This window comes from Halictus rubicundus, chromosome 12 (genome assembly GCF_050948215.1).
Source record: "Halictus rubicundus isolate RS-2024b chromosome 12, iyHalRubi1_principal, whole genome shotgun sequence".
NCBI classification, from domain to species: domain Eukaryota; kingdom Metazoa; phylum Arthropoda; class Insecta; order Hymenoptera; family Halictidae; genus Halictus; species Halictus rubicundus.
The window spans coordinates 6,288,328-6,307,180 of record NC_135160.1 but is presented as its reverse complement, the minus strand read 5'-3'; the positions used below and the strand labels follow the sequence as shown (position 1 = coordinate 6,307,180).

The following is an 18,853-nucleotide window of genomic DNA, read 5'->3' as shown; positions in this document are numbered from 1 at the left end:
TCCGTTCATAATTTTAATAAATTGACAACAGTGTGTTGGTGCTCTTTTGACCTGTCATTTATATTTCATCTACTCCGTCAGAAATGCATACAATCCGCAGTCTATTCGCCAGTTCTGGTTCTAATAATTCGATCATTCACTGTACTATGATAAAAACCGCAGAAAGTCGGAATAAAAAATTCTTGTTAATTTTTTAGTAGTCTAAAATAGTGGATCTCCAGTGCTCCGCAGGTCTGGCGATTAAATATACTTGAAATGTGCGCATGGACACGTTTAGTACCACGGTCTCCGCTAAAAATTTCAAACTTTAATATTTTTAATTTCGTCGCTGCACACTGCTCATGCAGCTGCGAGGTGTCTCGGGAAAGGTGAAAAGCGCGGCGTAGTGATTAAACGTCCGGAGAGGGACGTTTCGCGCGTACATCCCAAGAGGATTACGTGTCCTCTGATGCTAGGTGGATGTGTCAAGGGTATCCGTCTTACTCACCGAGCGTCCGAAGAGCTTATGTTTCGCGCGATGAATGGATACGTATCACCGATAAAGCGGCTGTCTACCGGCACGGATTAAAAACGCATCGATGACGGGCTGTCTCGGCTCGATAAGAACGGGCCCGAGAAGAAGGGGTTCGATAAGAAGCCGATGAAAAAAAGTTCTGGTCGATCGCGACGAAGACGTTCACGTGGACAAACCCGGCGGCCGGCCGATTGAAAATTTCATTCAACAAGAAAAAGCTAATGGAACGGATCCGACGCGGAGGTGAGAATCGATTCCGTGCCGCCGCGACGCGCCGCGCCGCAACAAAACTAGAACGCTTTTCCTTGAAGAAAGTTTTCCCACCTCGGTAGATTACTTTTAGAATTCGTCCGGGGAGACATTTAAATTCAGCTGCGATGGGATCTGCCATCTTACATTGGCTGTTTCATTATTTCCCCATTGCTGGGTCAGTCGTGTGCTCCTTTTTAATCTACTGCTTTTATTCAGCTCCCGGGACCGCAAACGTTAACTTAAACGTACGCTAAAGTCCTCTGCTATTTTTTCGAGTAAGCTGCATAATGCTGCAGCATTCGTTCCTTTAAATTACGAGGACTTGAACGAAGAATTCTCGTTAAAAATAACCAATAAGAAAGAACATCGCCTGTTCGTATAATGTCCTACAATCTTCTTCCTTCGGTTAAGTATTTAGAACGCCATATACAACAACATTAAGCTTAAATTCTTTTCCGACTTTTCTTGCTAAACGTTGATTTAGTTTCTCGTAGACTCGCGTGTGTGCCAGTTAAGTAGGAGTCTATGATTGAGAAAACTCAGTGCGAAAAGGACGAACAAATTGGACAAACACGGGTTATGCGATTGCGTTAATGTCCTGGTACAGTTAATTTCTCGGTTCAAAAACCAGTAATTCGAGTAGCCTGTGGCTCGTTTCACAACGTGGCCGTATACGTTACAATTTTCACGCGGTTTTAACCCGCGGAAAGCTGGACGAACGTTACTGGCGAAAAATTCGGAGAGTAAATTTCATATCGCTTTCCGTGGGATTCGCGGATTATTTAATCCTCCGTGCACCGGGCTTTCTCGTGGCCCCAACAAAAATTCTGCACAATAACGTTTGCCACCGCATTGCGCGATAATTCAAGTTTCCTTGATTTTTCGGAACGGTTCGATTGTTTATTCCGAAATTATACAGTGCGTGGCTGGACGTGCGGTACAATCGGACAGGGGATGATTCCACGAGTAAAAATAAGTCGAAAATGTGGAATAACGTTTTTCTCATTTGCCGCCTTGTTTTCGAGAAAATTGGGTTCGAAAATGCAGCGGTAGATAGGATCTCGTCTGACGCGTCTGATCACGACCAACCAATTCTACATCCTGCGCACGCTGAAGCCCTTAAACTCGATTTTCTAGAAAAAGCGATTAATTTTTTCGAACACCGTTCGAGTATCGGTCGCGGATCTTTTGTGCTAAATTGATGGATAGATTTGCATATCCTTCGAGGAGCTTCTCATCGCTTCGGCTCCGATATTCTGAGGGGAACACGAGCAGGTTGCCTAACAGCGTGGAAACTTGTCTGCGATATAGCAGCGCGACGGAACGTCGGTGCATGCTAAAGAATGCACGATCCTCCTCGAACAAAGAGCAGTCGAGAGATAAGATTGGATAAACGAAGTATCCGACGAGGAGAAAAAAATTGACTACGTCGACGGGAGAAAATGAGAGAGGGAGAGGGGGGGGGGAGACCCCGTTCGCCGCGAATCGCGAAAAGCTACGCCTACGTAACGAATCTGTTAATTGATCGGCGTGTAATCAGCAAATTAATGCGGCAGATATTTAATGGCATGTTAATCGATGTAACTTCACTTTCGTGTAATCTCGTAACGCGATAAATCATTACACCATCATTATGCCACTGTTAATTCCAAGATACCAGCGACTGTTCCCACAATGTTGTCGAGTCGCTAGATAATTTGGTTGAATTACGATATTTTATACCAATTCGTCTGTATACGTGATACGTTGACATTAGGGAAATTATTGGTAACGCGATCGGTCGTACAATAACAAATTATTGTGTAGTAGTATACTCACGATGATACAATTAGAGTAATATTTTCGTGAGAAGAGGCTTCACAAATATTTCAGATACAGTTCTGTTTCGCAAAAGTGAGTCTGACAGTTATCTTGAATTTTCTTTCTTGAAATCTTTCACTTTTTTCAGTGAACCTCGAAACCGACAATTATCTATCGCCGAAGGGTCTCCGACTGCAAACTGGCTAGAAAGTAGTCGGAAAGAGATTCCAGATTCACACGCCGCATTCCTGGCGACGCAGCTACCTCGAGCCGTTCCGAATAAATCTCCCGGGAAAAGGCGAAAATGTCTTGCGGGCGAGGAATTTGCGAGGGTCTCGCGGAGAATGCTGCGCGCCGCGATTCCTCTTTGAGAATGGATAGTCACGCGTCCTGGAAAATTGTTCGGTTTGTCACCGCCCACGCGCGCGCGCAACCTACTCCTTTCGTCAGACTCGATTCGAACAGGGTCGATCTTCATCGATGTCTATGTCTATGGAAATATTACCCTCCTTACACTTCCCTCGTTTACATTTCCCGCCCGATTTCTACGCCTCCATTCGTGCCAACCGCTGCTCCCGATCGCATTAAATATACGCGGATTCCGTCGCGTTGCGAATTCTCCGTAAGATCGCAAATTATTCCTCGAAATCCACCTCTCCTCGAGGGTCTGTGGAAGACTTAATGCGGGGATCCTAACGACTATCAAGGCGAAGTTAACAAAATCGATCTGTGTCTTAATAGCTTCTCAGGATTACTTTCTTCAGGGGAGTAAAAATTTAAATGCTCTTAGCCTGAACGACTTTCAATATCGAATTAAAAAATCCGCAGTCCATATTCAGATGTTCAGAGGATATTTCAGAAAAATTTCAAACAAAATTTCTCAAGTTATTATTTTTCCTTCTCAAAGATCTTCTGTGATCATAATTCAAAATCTTTTTCCTCTCACCCCCAAGCACCTAAACCTATCTATTACACACTGAATCAAATTCTAAAAGAATTAAATTTTTCCTTCCCCAAAATATACCAAAAAAAGCTCCACATGATCCCCCCTTGGGTCAAAATGAAGTTCGAAACTGATATGAGCTTGGAACAATACCCCAAAGATTCGACAGATCCTACGGTATTTCAATCACTGCATGCAGAGATTCTAAATAGTGACCCATTAGCAATTAATATATTCACGGTTGGCTCTGAAACAAAAAATGGTACAGGTTGCTCCGTAATAACCCCGACTGTAACAAATTTTTATCGACTAAACAACATCTGCTCAGTTTTCGGTAGCGAGATCCTAGCTTTATTCAAAGCATTAGAAATAATCAAAAAGTCCACTGGGAATAGATTTACAATTTTTACAGACTCAAAGAGTGCTACTATGGCCATTGAAGATTTGGAAACAACCGACGAATGTATACAGGAAATACAAGAAAGTTATAACGCGGCTGTTGAAACCGGCAAATCCATTACTGTTTGCTGGATTCCATCGCATATGGGTATACAAGGCAATGAAAATGCTGATAGAGCAGCCAAATTAGCAGCCTGCAACACAAAAATGAAACAAATCACCCATTATACCAGACTAAACGATCTTAAAAACCACCTAAATGAAATTTTTAGGAAACAGGTATTTGACAAAATTAAAAGGAATTATATACAAAAATATCAGAATGAAGGAGCGGATTTTGAGTGGCACAAATTTCCAAGTCTAGTAGATCGTCAAATTCAAACTTCAATTTCTAGAATCAGAATTGGGCACTCAGAAATAACCCATTCATTTTTGTTAAATAAGAAAGAAAATACGATCTGCGATATATGTAAAGTACCAATTAACATAAACCACCTAATAATAGAATGCAAAAAATATGCGAATGAAACGAAAAATGCTAAGTTGCCTAGATCCTTAGCCATTCTGTTAAGTTCTAAGGAGTGTATCGCCGGTCTTGCCAAGTATATCAAGGATACAAAGTATAATATATTGTAAGAAAATGTACCGTGTTGCTAATGACCTTTGATGTTGAAGCAACATTAAATAATTAAATTATATATATATATTATTTTTCCGTGTGTGTTGGTGTTCAGTCTCCAAAGCAAACGTGTCCACGGACAGTAAGCGAAACTTCGTTTTCTCCCACGGATGATTAAAAAATAGAACAGCTCCGATAAGGGTGGCGGAAAGAAATAAAGTCGAGGGGTTAACACGGTGTGCGACGAGCGCAGCGGTAGCTTGTTATTCCGGCTTATTTGCGGAACTGGGAAAGGGCAACAGAGTGATTTCAAACTTTCAGTCGCCTGTGTAACTCCGTGCGGCGCGGCGATTGTGTCCAGAATACCGGAGAACCTTCCGCGAAACGGTTCGCGAGTACGTGTTTGCACAGTAAACGATACAGTCGATTTTTCCAGCGTTGTCACGCGGAAAGCCGAAATTTCCCGCGTTGCCGCATAGCGACTTGCTATGCAGCGCGCGAGGCCGCGTCATTGTTTACCCTGTCGAGTGGATTTCCTCGTGAAAAGTCGTTTGTCTTTACCTTCTTTAGTCGAAACTGCGTTCCCGTCGCCGTCCAAAGGATTTCTGCTTCAGCTCACGATCCGGTTCAAGGCTGCGACGTGGGTTCTGTAGGCTTCTGAAACACAAGCATTCCAACCCTTAGCATTCTCCTCGCTTCCAGCGAAGCGTAAACTTTCTTGGCTACCGTTTCCGTAGACTTAATTCTATTTTCCGTAGGTGCTACAATTTTTCTTACCGACTTGAGGATTTTCTCGCACTCAACAAATTTTTTTGCTGGCATTAGACACTCGTGTGTTTCATCCTCTCCTACAATCTCTCGTGTAATGGCGAGTCTGCTTAATGAAACTTTCCGCAAGGTACTAAGACATTGGTTCATTTCATGCGAAACTATTTTCTTGACTCCCTGTTACCGTTAAACTTGACTACCATTTTAGAGGACTTAATTTTGTTTTCCGTAGGAACAATTTTCTTCGTCGTTTCCTCCAATATCATTTATTCGCGTTATCCGGCTCGATGGCAGCCTTTCATCCCGTTGCACCGGGCCCGCAGCCATCTTAACGATCCCAAAAACTATTTATAGTCCGGAATCCTCGGCACAGTGGCAAAGCAGCGAAGCAGCCTTGGATTTACGCATCCAATTTCCGCGAGCTTCCTCCCACGCGCGGTTTCGCCTCCGCGTACCGGTGAACTTACCAAATAAGCGTCGAGATTGAAACGGAGGCCGCGCGCCCGGGATCGAACCCCGGAAGAACTTAGCGTCGCCGTCGCGGAGAAACAGATTATGCAAAGCGGACGTTAACCCTTTCGCTTCGGCAGTCCAGTCCGCCGAAGTGCCGTCACCGAACGGAAGCATGCGCCAGAAATGTGCACGGTGCGCGTGGTTATTGTATATACGTTCTTCTAACTCTTAAATAATTACTATGCTTACTAAAACAATTGTTGCTCTTGTAGGGACTAGAGAAAGTTGGAAAACTGCTGAACACGATTTATGGTATACGTGACTAGACAATGCTATTTTTGAGAGAACTGTTTAGTTTCAGACCCTAGCATGATTTTAATTCGAGTTAGTCACAGTCTCAATAGCTGCGCACGGGTACCATAAATCGTGGAGTGCCGAAGGACCTTCGACAAGAGGGCAGCGGTCGTCCGCGACCGGAAGAGCCCCACGTGCGTGAGGTCTCGAGGACACCAGCACTGTTTGGAAGAGATTTTTAGCTGCCACAAAGGGCAGAGAAAAGTATAAGTAGACAGGGCGATGGAAACCTAGAGCAGTCAGTCATTAGCTACCAGTCTAGACGTCACTCTGCCAGTTGTCCGTCCTGAAATAAAATCCATAGAACAGATCCGTGTACATTGAACTAGACCTTCACCACACTCTAATATAGCACGTATTCTTTATATTTTTAAAATGAAAAGATTTATGCAATATCATATTAATTATTCTAAAGAAAAAAGATGAATTCATCATTGCCACAGATGGTACTCGTATACACTCGTATAGATGCCGGATATATCCGGCACTCGTACGCACAAGTCGTCGCGCGGATGCCGGATATATCCGGCGCTCGAAGCGAGAGGGTTAAGATTCACGGTTTCTCCTCGGTGAAAAAGTTTAACGCCTGGGAAAACGAATTAGAGTTCACCCGGGACCCGGTTAATGGGGCCCGTGCCGTGCACGTGTCCGTCGCAACGGTGTAACGGCGAAATTGGAAAATTGCTGTCACCGTTGCTCCTTTACGACACCGCCGCCGAAGGAGATGCCCTCGGAAGTGCCTTAACTTGTCGTTTCGGGGCGTTAAAGTCTCCCGGACGCGTGCGGCCGTGTGTATAAACATTAATACGCCCGGCGAACTGTGCGAACACGCCGCGGCAATGTTTCTCCCGGGCCGGTTACCCTGGAAAATCATTTTGTAATCTACACCGCGTCCGCGTAACTCGATTTTCCGCCCGGGGAACGGGATTACCAGCTGCAATTAAGTCTTATTCAGCCGCGGAACGGCCCGCTACCCGTTATCCGAGCGCGGTGATTTCAATATTTTCGCGATATACGTACCCACCGTTGCCGCCCGCCCGTTCGGTCGAAATTCGCCGAGCTATCGCGGTTCGCATCGCGTCTGGAAATTCGAAACGTCGCGGCACACCTGGCTCGAATTTTCGAACTTCCGCTACACAAATATTTCCAGCTTTTAACGCGCTAACTATTGAACCGGGGAAAACACCGCGTGGTCGAAGAGCAATTTATTTTGTCAAACGAAAACTCAAATGTTCTTTCGATGTTATTGAATTCAGCTTGGTCGGACTTGGAATCTGTGACGAAAGTGGTTAAAGAGTACCACCCTTGGTTCAAATGTCATGCTTAATCAATTTTCTTTTGTCGAGACGATTTCGATCCGCGTATACTGTTTCAGTAATCGTTAGGCGCGTTGATGTTTTTACCTCGTTTAGAGATTGGTTTTCATCATTATTGAATTGTTTTTTTTTTTAGTACTGAATAATTTTACGGAACAAGGTTGTCAAATAAGATTTGATTTAATCTGAAAAAGGGGCTGATTCGTGAACGGTATATTTTTTATTACGCCTCACGATTTATTTGTATTAAATAATCCCGAATAAATCAACTCTCGTAAGTAAAAAACAATGCTGACGCTAAAATTCACAAGCGTGAGATTGATGGGACACATGTTGCAGGTGACTGCGAGGTTTGTCGATGACGGATGATTTCGGAGAGAAAACAAGAACGGAAATGCTCGTGAAATCTGTCAGTTTTCAGTTTCAGATTTATCCACTGCATTTTTTAACGATAGCCATGCGCCGAAAAGTTTTGAAAATAAAAAATACGCGAAAAGTAGACTCAAAAGTTAAGTGACAACAAGAGGACTTATAAAGGTTTCCGATTTAAAATGAAGGACTTGACAAGCTAGTCAAAGGATGTACAGGACACGTGTCGAATTTCGCGACTGCGTTGCTAGAATACACTTTTGTTACCTGTTTTAGTTGCACTTTTATTACGCAGCAAAGGTTGCTTGGAAAACGCGTCTCTAATTTTCGCGGTTTCCACGCTTTTGTTCTACATTTAGAACACAATTTTGCCGCTTCAAAATTCGCGTAGATCAAAAACGTTCCCCGAATCCTAGTCGTAAATTTTCAAACTCTGGTGTACCTTCCTCTGAAAGGAATGTTTCGCGATTCACGCAGGACACGCGGCACGATAAAACGGCTATTGAAATTCTAGGACTCGCGATATCAATTCGATCGGCGGTCTTCAAAACAATGAAAAAGAGGTGCTCTTTGTTTCCCCCGCAATTCAATCTCGCGACCGCAGGCCGGTGAAAAACAAAAAGAAAAAAAAAGGTGCAACGTCGGCCGCGGCCCGTGAAAAATCATCCGAACGTGCCAGCCGCCGGTCATCGTTTTAATTGTGTTTCACGGCCGTCGCGACGGGATCGCGATGCTATTTCGAAATTTCACAGGTCGCCGGCCTTAACGAGCGAGCGACGCGTCGCGTCGTGTCGCGCCGCGGCGCCGCGTTTTTCGCTACTCTGCAATATGATTCCTCTTCTTCTTCTCTCTCTCTCTCTTCCTCTCTATATATATATTTTTATTATTTCGCAAGAGCAAACGACGCGGAAGAGGTCGCGTTGCCAGGAATAAAGGGGGCGGTCGGCCGACCCGTTAACAGTATCCGGAATTTATGCGAGCAGGGGAAGAGACCAGCGAGAAACGCGTTTATCGTCTCGACGGCTGCGTTATCGTGGCTTAACCTAAATACGCGCTAACAAGTGTCACGCGTGTGTCAGCAAGCCTGAATGCAACGGCTGCCATCATTTCCTGGACGTTGTTCCGTCTTCTGTCACCGAATCTTGCGGTTCCATTTGACATTCCGTTTCGGAGGATACAGGACAACCGTCGGATTATTCCGTTCCCCCCGTTGCGTCGCGCGAGCCAGAAATATGTTCTCGAAGCTAATTCGAGATCGTTTTTAACTGGAGATCCTAGAGGAAAAATGCAAAACGTGACGTTACGGAGGAAATGTTGCGAACTGTTCGTTGCCAGTGAAATATCAAAAGGTGACAGTACGGAGGAAATATCGAAGGGGGATAGACGTTACTTATTTTGCATGAAAATCCGCAGTATAAATAACACTTCGCCGCGTCGTTCTTATAATTCGACAGAAAGTATGACCGATTTGTTGGAACTTGAAACTACCTTTTCCGGGCGATTGAGCCGAAGCAGGTCAGTGTGATTTATCTCGGAAAAGAAATACCTTCGCAATTCACTTCATATCCCCGGTGAAAATATCATCGGACGACAAGAATGGATATGGGAAAGCTCTGCCAAATGTTCCAGTAGAGATAGGAACACAGTAGAAGATTTGCCGCTCGAAGACAAGTAGTATAGGTGTACGCATGGCCCGACCGAAAGGAGCGGCCCATTTAATATCAGAACTACTGGCTCCTTTAAAGTTTCGAAGTTCAGAATTCGTCGATATCGAGCTATCCGACGAGGCAATCCTATTTTTATCTGTGTCGAAGCGCTCCGGAGATCTCGCGGAATTATCGAAGACGTCAACAGCCGTATCCCTCCGGACTCTCTGATCCGATCAGACATGTACGGCGAACAGTCTCGAACGAGATGTATTTCTATGGGTACCGCTACCGAGCGTCAAATAATGCGAATTTATTTTATTCTGCGATCTCAGCTTTTCATTTGGCTGCATTTTTCGTGAATTTTCACACCTGCGTCGAATGTGACTCGACGCTAATTTTATTCACAGGATCTGCTATGACCAGCGTGACCTGACATTATTAAATTGCCCTTTTAAATAAACGTTGTATTTTATAATATCAATTTCTTTCACTTATGTAAGCAATAAATGTGTATTTATACCAAGCTATTTTCAACGTGAAACCAAAGACCCGTTTTTGGAACCATTTTTTTTCTTTTAATAGAATACTGAAAATGATGGGGAGTTGTTGGGAATAAAATTGAACAAACACGTGGAGTACAATGAGTGAAACGTGCAGTATAATAGAACTATTTGGAGCACTGGCAGTGTGCATAGAAAGTTTCATATAAAATCTAGAATGAATGGATCTCCACAGGTCCTGCTACCTCGCATTATATAATATGAATTTATTTAATATTTCGTTCTGCGTTTTGTAACTTGGCTGCATATTTTTCTGGAATTAAAAGTGTAGGGTAACGTAACGGAATATTACGAACACTTTCAATGCGAATATAAAGTTTTACGAATTCTGTAGAAATTGTGAAATGAAAGAGAAACTTGTTTATTCCTTTGAAGGCTGAACCAGGCTGAAACCTCGACTTAGAATTCTGTAGCTTGTGAATTTATCCTGTCCAAATAATCGATTTTAAATATATTGTGAACATTCTGTGCATGTACCGTGTATATTCTGCTTTTTGTAAATGTCTCTTTGCTCCCGGTTTGCGTTAGCTTTTCCAACATGCACAATAGTAGCTTTTACAACTCTTTTTTTTCTATTGAATAGACTATCGAATTTTATGGCCGTCCGTCAACAAAAGAGTAGGATATCCTGCGTAGATTTTAAATGTTGTTATAAATGGATCGCTAGGATTCGTCACGATACGTCATTCTTTGGTTTGCCGAGCACAGTATCGATTTCCTATAACCAAATTGTGAACGATTATTCATTTATATCAATTACAGGCGCGAGGAACGCAATGAAATATAAAGTGCAATTAAACATTAGCGTATTAAAACCGTTCGAGAAGGAATCAGTTTCCGTTTCATCCTTGGTGATTGAAACATTATTTTGAAAACCCTCCACGTCAAATGAAACATTTTAGCGCGATGTTATATCTCACGATTTGAAATAAAACAAACTATTTATTGTTCATTGTTTAACTATTAGTACATCAATATTTCAAAACGTTGTTACAATATATAAACGATCGTTTATAATTTAGCATGCACTGCTTGAAATAATATTTAACTCGGCTCTAGAAATATCCTTTCCATTAAAACGAAAATAAGGAAGTACTACAATTTTAAATGAAATTTGCCTGCTGTGCATTGTCAATGATCCCAAATGTGAATATGGAAATGTAATTCAAGATGTAAATCATACCATGTTGCAGATCTGCCTGTACCATACCTATATCAACTATTACATTATTATTGTGTGTTACTCGTAAAACAGAAATTCCGTCGCTCGTTGCGTCGCGCTCGACTCTCAGTCTTACCCTTTCATTCGCACTCTCTTCACCTATAGCGTCACCAAAAAAAAAAAAAAAAAATTTGCTCGACGTATTTTTGGTCCAGAAGAAAGGCTTTTCTTCTCCGTCGCGAAAATAATCCGTCATCCCGTTGATCGTTCATAGAATCAGGTGTTTAGGATCTCGTAAAACCCCTCGACGATCCGAAGAACCCGAGAGAACACACGTTGACGGCCACATTTGTCAATGTCCGCGGCTGAAGACTAGCCAATCCGGTCTATCGGCTGAAGGTTTATAAATCGAAGGGCCGTTCCCGGGATCACCGACTCCCTCGCCTCTGGAAAATGGAAATTCCGAGGATCGTATCTCGGCGAGAGCTCGGTGGAAGAAACGGGCGGCGACGGTGCGCGAAGAACGTCTCAGTCTAAAGAGGCCGAGGCTCATCTATCAAGCTCTTCCGATCAGCGAACCGCGTCGTTTCTTTCGAACCGGCTTAGCGGGGTCGGCGTCATTATCATCAAACGGAGTCGCCCTGGGGTAGCGGAGCATCCGAAACAGGCCAACGTAACTGGAGCAACGACTTTCCGTCTCATTAGAATACTTCCGCGAGACGCAAGAAGCTGGCGACGTTCTGAGAGGCCCCGCCCCTTCGCGCTCCCGGGGCCATCCGGCTGACAAATGGCCCGCCGTAAATACGCGTCGCGAACGGCGAACGCAGCACCGATTACCGTCGAACGCGTCCGACGGCAGTTCCCGATCCTGTCCCCGCGAAAAAAGCCCTCGTAATTCATAGCCAGCGCATAGCTGTCGCTATAGAGAGATAGGGGGAGTAATCGTCGACTGCGAGGAAGCAGTCGGGATCATCGACGCGGGAACGGCCAATGGCCGCCGGACCATTCCGAAGGAGACACCGCCGGAACGAAACTGGAGTAATGGCCCCGGACGTCCCAGTTGGACCCGGAGCACTCGGTCGAGAGTAATAGTAAATTTCTTGCGTGTCAAGAACCCGCGCACCCGGGTTTCGGGGACACCGGAACTCGTGTACGTGTTGCCAACTACGACACAAAGATCGGCGTTCACACGCACGCTCGCTCGCTTTGTTGCCGCTCGCGGCGGAGATCATTAGTCATTTATTCGGAGGAAGCTATTTGGCCGGCACAATGGGGTGAATTGTACGGGAATTAATTGCTGTTCCGAAATTTCGACATGTTTTTGTTTCATTATTCGTGCCCGTCGGTCGGGTTGAATGAAGTTGTTTGGGAACGTTCAGGGAGGAATGTTAGCAGTGTTGATTTTTGGTTCAACTTATCTTTGCCCTTTGTAGTACAAACTGTTCATTCCTTTTTGTTTTCGAACTTGCCTCGGAGTAAAATTAGATAAGCGCACGTTCAAGGCAATGAAGGCATAAAGTAGCTAATAGAACAGAGACTCTATTACATGGAAAAATGTAGAAGTCTCCGATAGACGAACGTTTCGCTTCACGCATCGGAAGCGTCCTTCAAAAACTGACGCAACCGATCTCGAGCACAAGGAAATGGCAAATCGAAAGAAAACAGTACGCCGGCTAAACACTGTTTATATCGTGCTCGATAAAAATCGTTCAGGAAGAAATTTCCGGGCGGAAATTCGTTCCTCTTCCACGAGAATATAAAAGCTGCGTAACGTTCCTCAGTTTAGTAACGACATCTCGATTCGATGACCTCGACGAGCCGCTCGCGGCAAACTAATCAAAGGTCTCTCTCCTATTTGATTTTGGCTTTCCGTAAATGCGTCTCTACGGGCCAAACAATCACCTTGGCCGAATGGCAGGATTAACCGTCGAGGATGCGTCTTATCCGGTTCGAGACCCGAGGATGCCCTACTTATTCTTCCCCCATGGAGATAGGGTGCAAACGGCCCTAGGTACTCCACGGTGTCTGTATACCGTTGTATATAGTGTAGCCCTAAACAGACCGAGCGTCATCATCCCGGAGCACGCGTGGCTAGATCGAGCCCACGGAATCCCGGATGAGTTATGCGAGCAAGCTGCCAGCAGCGTTGGCCAGATACAGCAGAACGCGACCGGTTTCGTTGACCTTAATGCGGCCGGGGGAACCGCCACGATATTAACGGGCCATTTTTCCGCGAACGGAATGGGGCCGTTCCGCCGTGACCGAACCCGGGAAATGGGGTATTTTGGTCAACAGCGTCGAGGAAAAGTAATTTCGCTTATCGTCTCCCGACCCCTTCGGATTACGGACCCGGGGCGGCGGCCACCCTCCCGGAAGACTGCGCCCGTCTTCGAGGACCTGTCTCCCGAATTAAGGCCGGGTTCTCGGGTAACAGGTTCAAAAAATTGATTCTCCTTCGGGCAATGTGCTGTCGAAATTTTGCGGTTCGATTCGCGCAAACGACCGAGTCACGGACCACTCAGTGAGGGTGCGGCGGGGCTCGAAACGCTATGTTTAATAAATCTAACCCTTAACTATTTTTAGTTACTGTGGAGCCAAAAAGTATACTCGGGACATTTGTCCTGCTTCTCATCTAAACAAGTCCTAAATAAATCCTGGACAGTTATAAATTAATTTTGTAACTTATAGAAATGTGTGTTGAAACTATGAAGTTCAACTCTTAGGATGTAATTGAACGTCGTAGAAAATGTTGAATACCGACACAAGGGTCGGTGTTTATCAAAGAAACCGACAAGATCGTTTCAGCGATCATCTCGACACTCGTGATCTGAAGAGCAGTTCGGTCTTCGATAGCTAGATAAGTGGAGCACCGGCTGGTGCAGGATGACGAGGCGCGTAGTGCACGCATGGTCGAAGTTTATGCGAATTACCGGGTGAACGTTCACGCGTCGGTGCGGGTAAATGCAAGGGGCGAAGTCGCGCATGTGTTTACCGGGTTGTCCGGTTCGGTATTGGCGATCAGCCGTCGGCGTCGGTGTCGGTGTCGGGGTGTGTGTATGTGTGTACGTGGGGGTGGCGGCAGGGAAACGCGTGTTCCAGCAAAGTGGAGCAACGACCTGGAGCGAAGTCGACGGAACTGGCCGGCTCCATGCTGTCGGGTCCCGTCGTACTGCACCGATCCAGTTCGGACGAGCGGAGAAGCAAGGGCATGCTGCGACGACGGCCAAGACGACTGCTAAGCTAGCTGGAGGGGTGGGAGGGGTGCGGTTCCCAACCCCTCGGCACCCCCTTCTCAGCTCCTCCAGTTTCTTTTTCTCTGCTTCTTCCCTCCCCGTGTCACCGGCACGATATTCCGGCGTCCCGCGGCGAACAGACTCCGCTGACACCCCCGCCCCGAGCGTCGTTTCCCTTATTTCGTACCACGTCGACGATCCCGTCGCTCTTTTCCCGGTGACACGCGATACTGGATGATTCTCAGATCGAATATGCAGAATCCGAAGTCGAATATGAAGTACAGTTTCTCGAGAGAAACTTCGTTTTCTTTTCGAGGAATTCGGCTTCGACACCGTAACGCGGTTCAACACCCTTTCACCCTTGTGTGCTCAACCCGGGACCCAGGGTAACCATTTACTGCGTTTTTTCCTCTAAAAATATTAGAATAGTGGAGAATGTGGGAAGTGTTGGAAGATGAGTGGAGAGAGGGAAGAAAGGAAAAGAATGGAGTGGATGATGGGCGACCGGAAGAGGGGGTCCGAGGGCAGGGGGGAAAGAGGGGTGATAATTTAAGGTTATTAATATAAGGTCTTTTGTAAATATACTCCCTCTTTCTCTCTATATAGATTGTATGTACGTGCGTAGATGGAAAAGATCGGTGAAGTCGACTTTTCTCTCATCTATCATTCCTGCCTGGTTAATTAAAACCGTGCTAGGTAGTTCTTTTCGATGGTGAGGTGTTTTGAGTGGTATAGAAATTGCACAACTTGTTGGTAACGATAACTCTTACTTTAATTATATCGGCTGTACAAAAAGATATGGCTTAAAAAAGGACTAGCTGAAGACTGATTGAATACAAACTGAAGACTGAAGACTCGCACGCAGAGATGGGTATTTAAGAGATGTGAAATTGGTGGTGGAAGTGGTAAATGGTAGAGGGAGAAAATTGGGGGTGAGTCTTTAGAAGTTATCCAGACGCTGTCTTAGCTTGTTACGTGCCGGAAACTCGCGGAGAAAATGGGACGAGTCCCTTCGTTTGGGTCTCAAGAGTCTTCGACTCTTAGGCTAATTTATTGCCTCTAGCAAGGGTGTTCAAAGTGGCTGGGACTCGGTGTCAAGTTCGAGAGACCCTTTCGTGGGTCCCGCATTGCGTTGTGTCTCAACATAGATTATAGGTCTAGGTTAAATTACGTTTAAGTTAGTATGAAGGTAGGCTAAGTGAAAATGGAAAAGCGGTGATGGAAGGAGGAGGAGTTTTAAGAAATTGTAACCCTTAGGGGAGTCAAAATAAAGAGTATATATTACAATAGTGCTCTGAATATTCGAAAATTGCTCTAAAGATTTATAGAATCGAAATAAAAATTTGTGCAAAAAGTATCAAATACTAAAGTTTTTCAATTGTCTGTTCACTTTGGTTGTCTACGCAGGGGTTAACAATACGACGATCTGACAGCACTGAAACAGGTAGAATAAGATTTTGTTAAACGAGGTTTCGTTTCCGAGGAAATTGGCTTTAACATCGTAACATCGTAAAACGTCGCTTAACGAGATAGCCATCTAATGGAAAGGGGACGATTCTACCGGAAGACGTCATTCGAGAATGTAAAACGAGATGTAGAACAAAGGAGATTTAGAAAGAACGAGATTAGGAACGCGTATATTTGTAAGCAGTAGAATGGGTCGACCATGACCAGACACGCCAACCTGACTCGATGAATTTTCAAATTGGATTTTCTCGGAAACGAAATCGGGTATGACAAAATTTGATTCCAGGTTTTTTACATTCAGATTCACTGCTTTTTTTCTGGCTGTACCACCAGATCGGAAACACCCTGTACGTTCATAGGGAGGAACGGCACCGTGGGGATCTCGTTCTGCTTTCGCCACGCGTCACCATCGACGAAGGGTTGAACCGGATCACGTCGGAATAAGTCGGCCGAGTCAGCACGCGCGGCAAATATACTGATGATAATAATAATGCGACTTAGCGCACGCTCGATCGTTAGAAAAATGGGACGATTGTTGCACGCTGTAGATGTTGAGTTGTGGTCTACTGTCTGCCGAATGGTGTGAACGGTTTAGTTTGTCTCGACAAAACTACTTATATTTTGGCTCATGGTCGAACATACTTATTTTTAACTACAATTTTCTTATGGTCGTGGCCAACTGAATAGTGAATCGTAACGCAGAAGTTGGACAAGACAATGGAAACGTTACTTGTAAATCGTGGTCTACTTGTAAATCTTTATAAGAATAGTAGTGACTAAAATTGTGGATCAACCGTATATGAACAATGAAAAAATAGTGTTTTATTCTATTTTTTCAAAAAGTAGAATTCTGTGAGTCCGCCGAAGAAGCAGAAACACCTACTAAAGTCAGGGGTGTGTGTCAATATTGATGTCTAAAATACTAGAAAAAGTGAAAATTGCTCCGAAGAAGTTAAATATGAAAATTGTCGTGCAGCAATAAAGAATTTTGATTTTGTCCAATTTCTGTGTCGCGGTACGCTCTTCAATCGACTGCGGCCATAAGAAAATTGTAGTTAAAAATAACAACGTTCGACCTGTGGCTTTCTTTAGCGGTCACTATTTGTATTAGGACAGGGTGAAACTATAGTCATTAAAGCGGAGGCTACGCCCGGTGTATGTTTCAAGTACACTTTTCAAAATACACGAAGAAGTACATTTCAAGTTTTTCTGTACAGTTCACGGATCCCGAGTTAAAACACAATCAAGTGTACATTGGAAATTTTAACGAATTTCTACTCTCCGAAACTAATCACGGAAGTTAATTGGATGTGCTGTTCGGGTAATCATTTTTGTTCAGCTCGTTTTTGATAACCGCGCTGTAATCCCTCTGTGCCGGATAAATTTTCGAAGTCGATCAACTCGAGAAGGAAGTTTCGGTTCGAGAAATATTAGTCTACTTCTGCGACCTACTTTTCCGTGGACCTACCCTTTTTCTTTTCGACTCCGCCGATCCTTGTTACAAGAAACTGTATAAATATAATCACCCTGGATACTGGATCGAAACGTAACTAAACGTATAGTTTGACTGAAGAAAAATGAGTTTCCAGTTTCTTCTATATCCGTTAAGTCAAACAACGCGGGATCAAATGATCAAGAAACTGATCGATCAGTATTCCAGCAGGACATTCCCGCGAGCAGAATGTCAGAGACTAACGCGACTTGTTGGTAAGCCGATCAGAGGTAGCCGCAGGCTAAGCGACCTGGTCAAACTTGCGGACAGCGAAAGAGAAACGACAGCAACGTGTACACCGGAAGTCGAGCACGCTGGCGATCAGAGCGGTCAGCCGGCTCCTCTAATCCCGATATTCTCTTTCCACCGAAACTACCCCCGGTTCTTAGGATTTTCCGGGCGAATCTCTGATTAATTGAGAGAGATTGTTCCGAAAGTTTCACTCGTCGGGACGCTACAGCGGAAGTTTCCGGAGTTGTACGGTCGATAAGCTCCGAGAGGTTCAAGAGGACAAGCTTCCTCCGAAACACCCGAAGACTAAAGCCGAGGAGACACCGGCTGGTCCCGAAGAAGAGAGAAAAGCGAAGGGAAGGATCGTCACGGAGGAGAATCCCCAGTCTTTCTTCGCAATTAGAGCTCATCCGCGATGCTGTCGCGCTTTTCGCGAACCACAACGAAAGTCGGGTCTCCGGTTGCCTGGCCATTAAATCCGGCGCTCTGTTTCGCGGACAGTATACTGTCGCAGCCAGCCCTCGCCTTATTAGCGGAGAAAATTTTATCTCGTCGAGGAGAGAGAGAGAGAGAGAGAGAGATAGAGCAGAGTATAATAAAGCGAGGTCGGCTTCTGGCCCGGCTATACCCCGGTTTCATGTAATCAACTGGTGCGTAAGGGCGACAAGTTGACTGAAACCGAAGACGATCGATTATCGACTGGGTCGCGCGAAGAGCCTCGCATGACCGAGAAACTGTCGCGAACTTGTTGCCTCTACCCTGCCCCCGTAATTTACGAGGTTGAACGAGGCCCGTAAAAGCATTTTCCACAAGGGCTTGGCATTTATACCGACCGCGTTGTACGTCCTTTCCTCTCTCTCTCTCTTTCTTTCTTTCTCTCCGACTCTTTCTCCCTTTCTCTTCAGCACACGTGCCGGCCGCACGGTAAACACCTTTTATGACGACAAGTTGCGCTGGATTTCGAGAACGAGCTGATACCTTTTCCCGTTACGTGAAAGTTTCCATCGATGCGGAAGAACGCCTTAAACGCGACAGTTTACGAGGGTGTACCATTTCTATTTTCCACCGGCCGGAGCTTGTTGTTCCACAAACAATCGATATCGCCGGCGATTCTGCCGGAACCGTTGCCAATGCGTAGATCGCGTTCCGAACGGATTTTCGACGACGGAACTGCGCGAGTCGAAATCGTCCATCTCAGATTTTTCCTCTGCAATTGTGGCGATTAGAATGCCTTCGCGGAAGATTATCAGTTGCTTTTATTTATTCTCTGTG

General features: G+C 45.0%; 1 protein-coding gene and 1 long non-coding RNA gene across 2 annotated transcripts in view; one reads left to right on the top strand and one right to left on the bottom strand.

Moving 5' to 3' along the window:
* LOC143359521 (ras-related protein Rap-1) overlaps window positions 1–18,853 on the top strand; it is a 50,080-nt gene that overhangs the window by 16,556 nt on the left and 14,671 nt on the right. The gene's annotated exons all lie outside the window — the stretch shown is intronic.
* The window catches only part of LOC143359522 (uncharacterized), a 54,164-nt gene that overhangs the window by 24,073 nt on the left and 11,238 nt on the right, over window positions 1–18,853 (bottom strand). The window contains exon 2 of the long non-coding RNA XR_013083127.1: window positions 5,089–5,184. This is a non-coding gene — a long non-coding RNA (uncharacterized LOC143359522). The remainder of the gene's footprint in view (window positions 1–5,088; window positions 5,185–18,853) is intronic.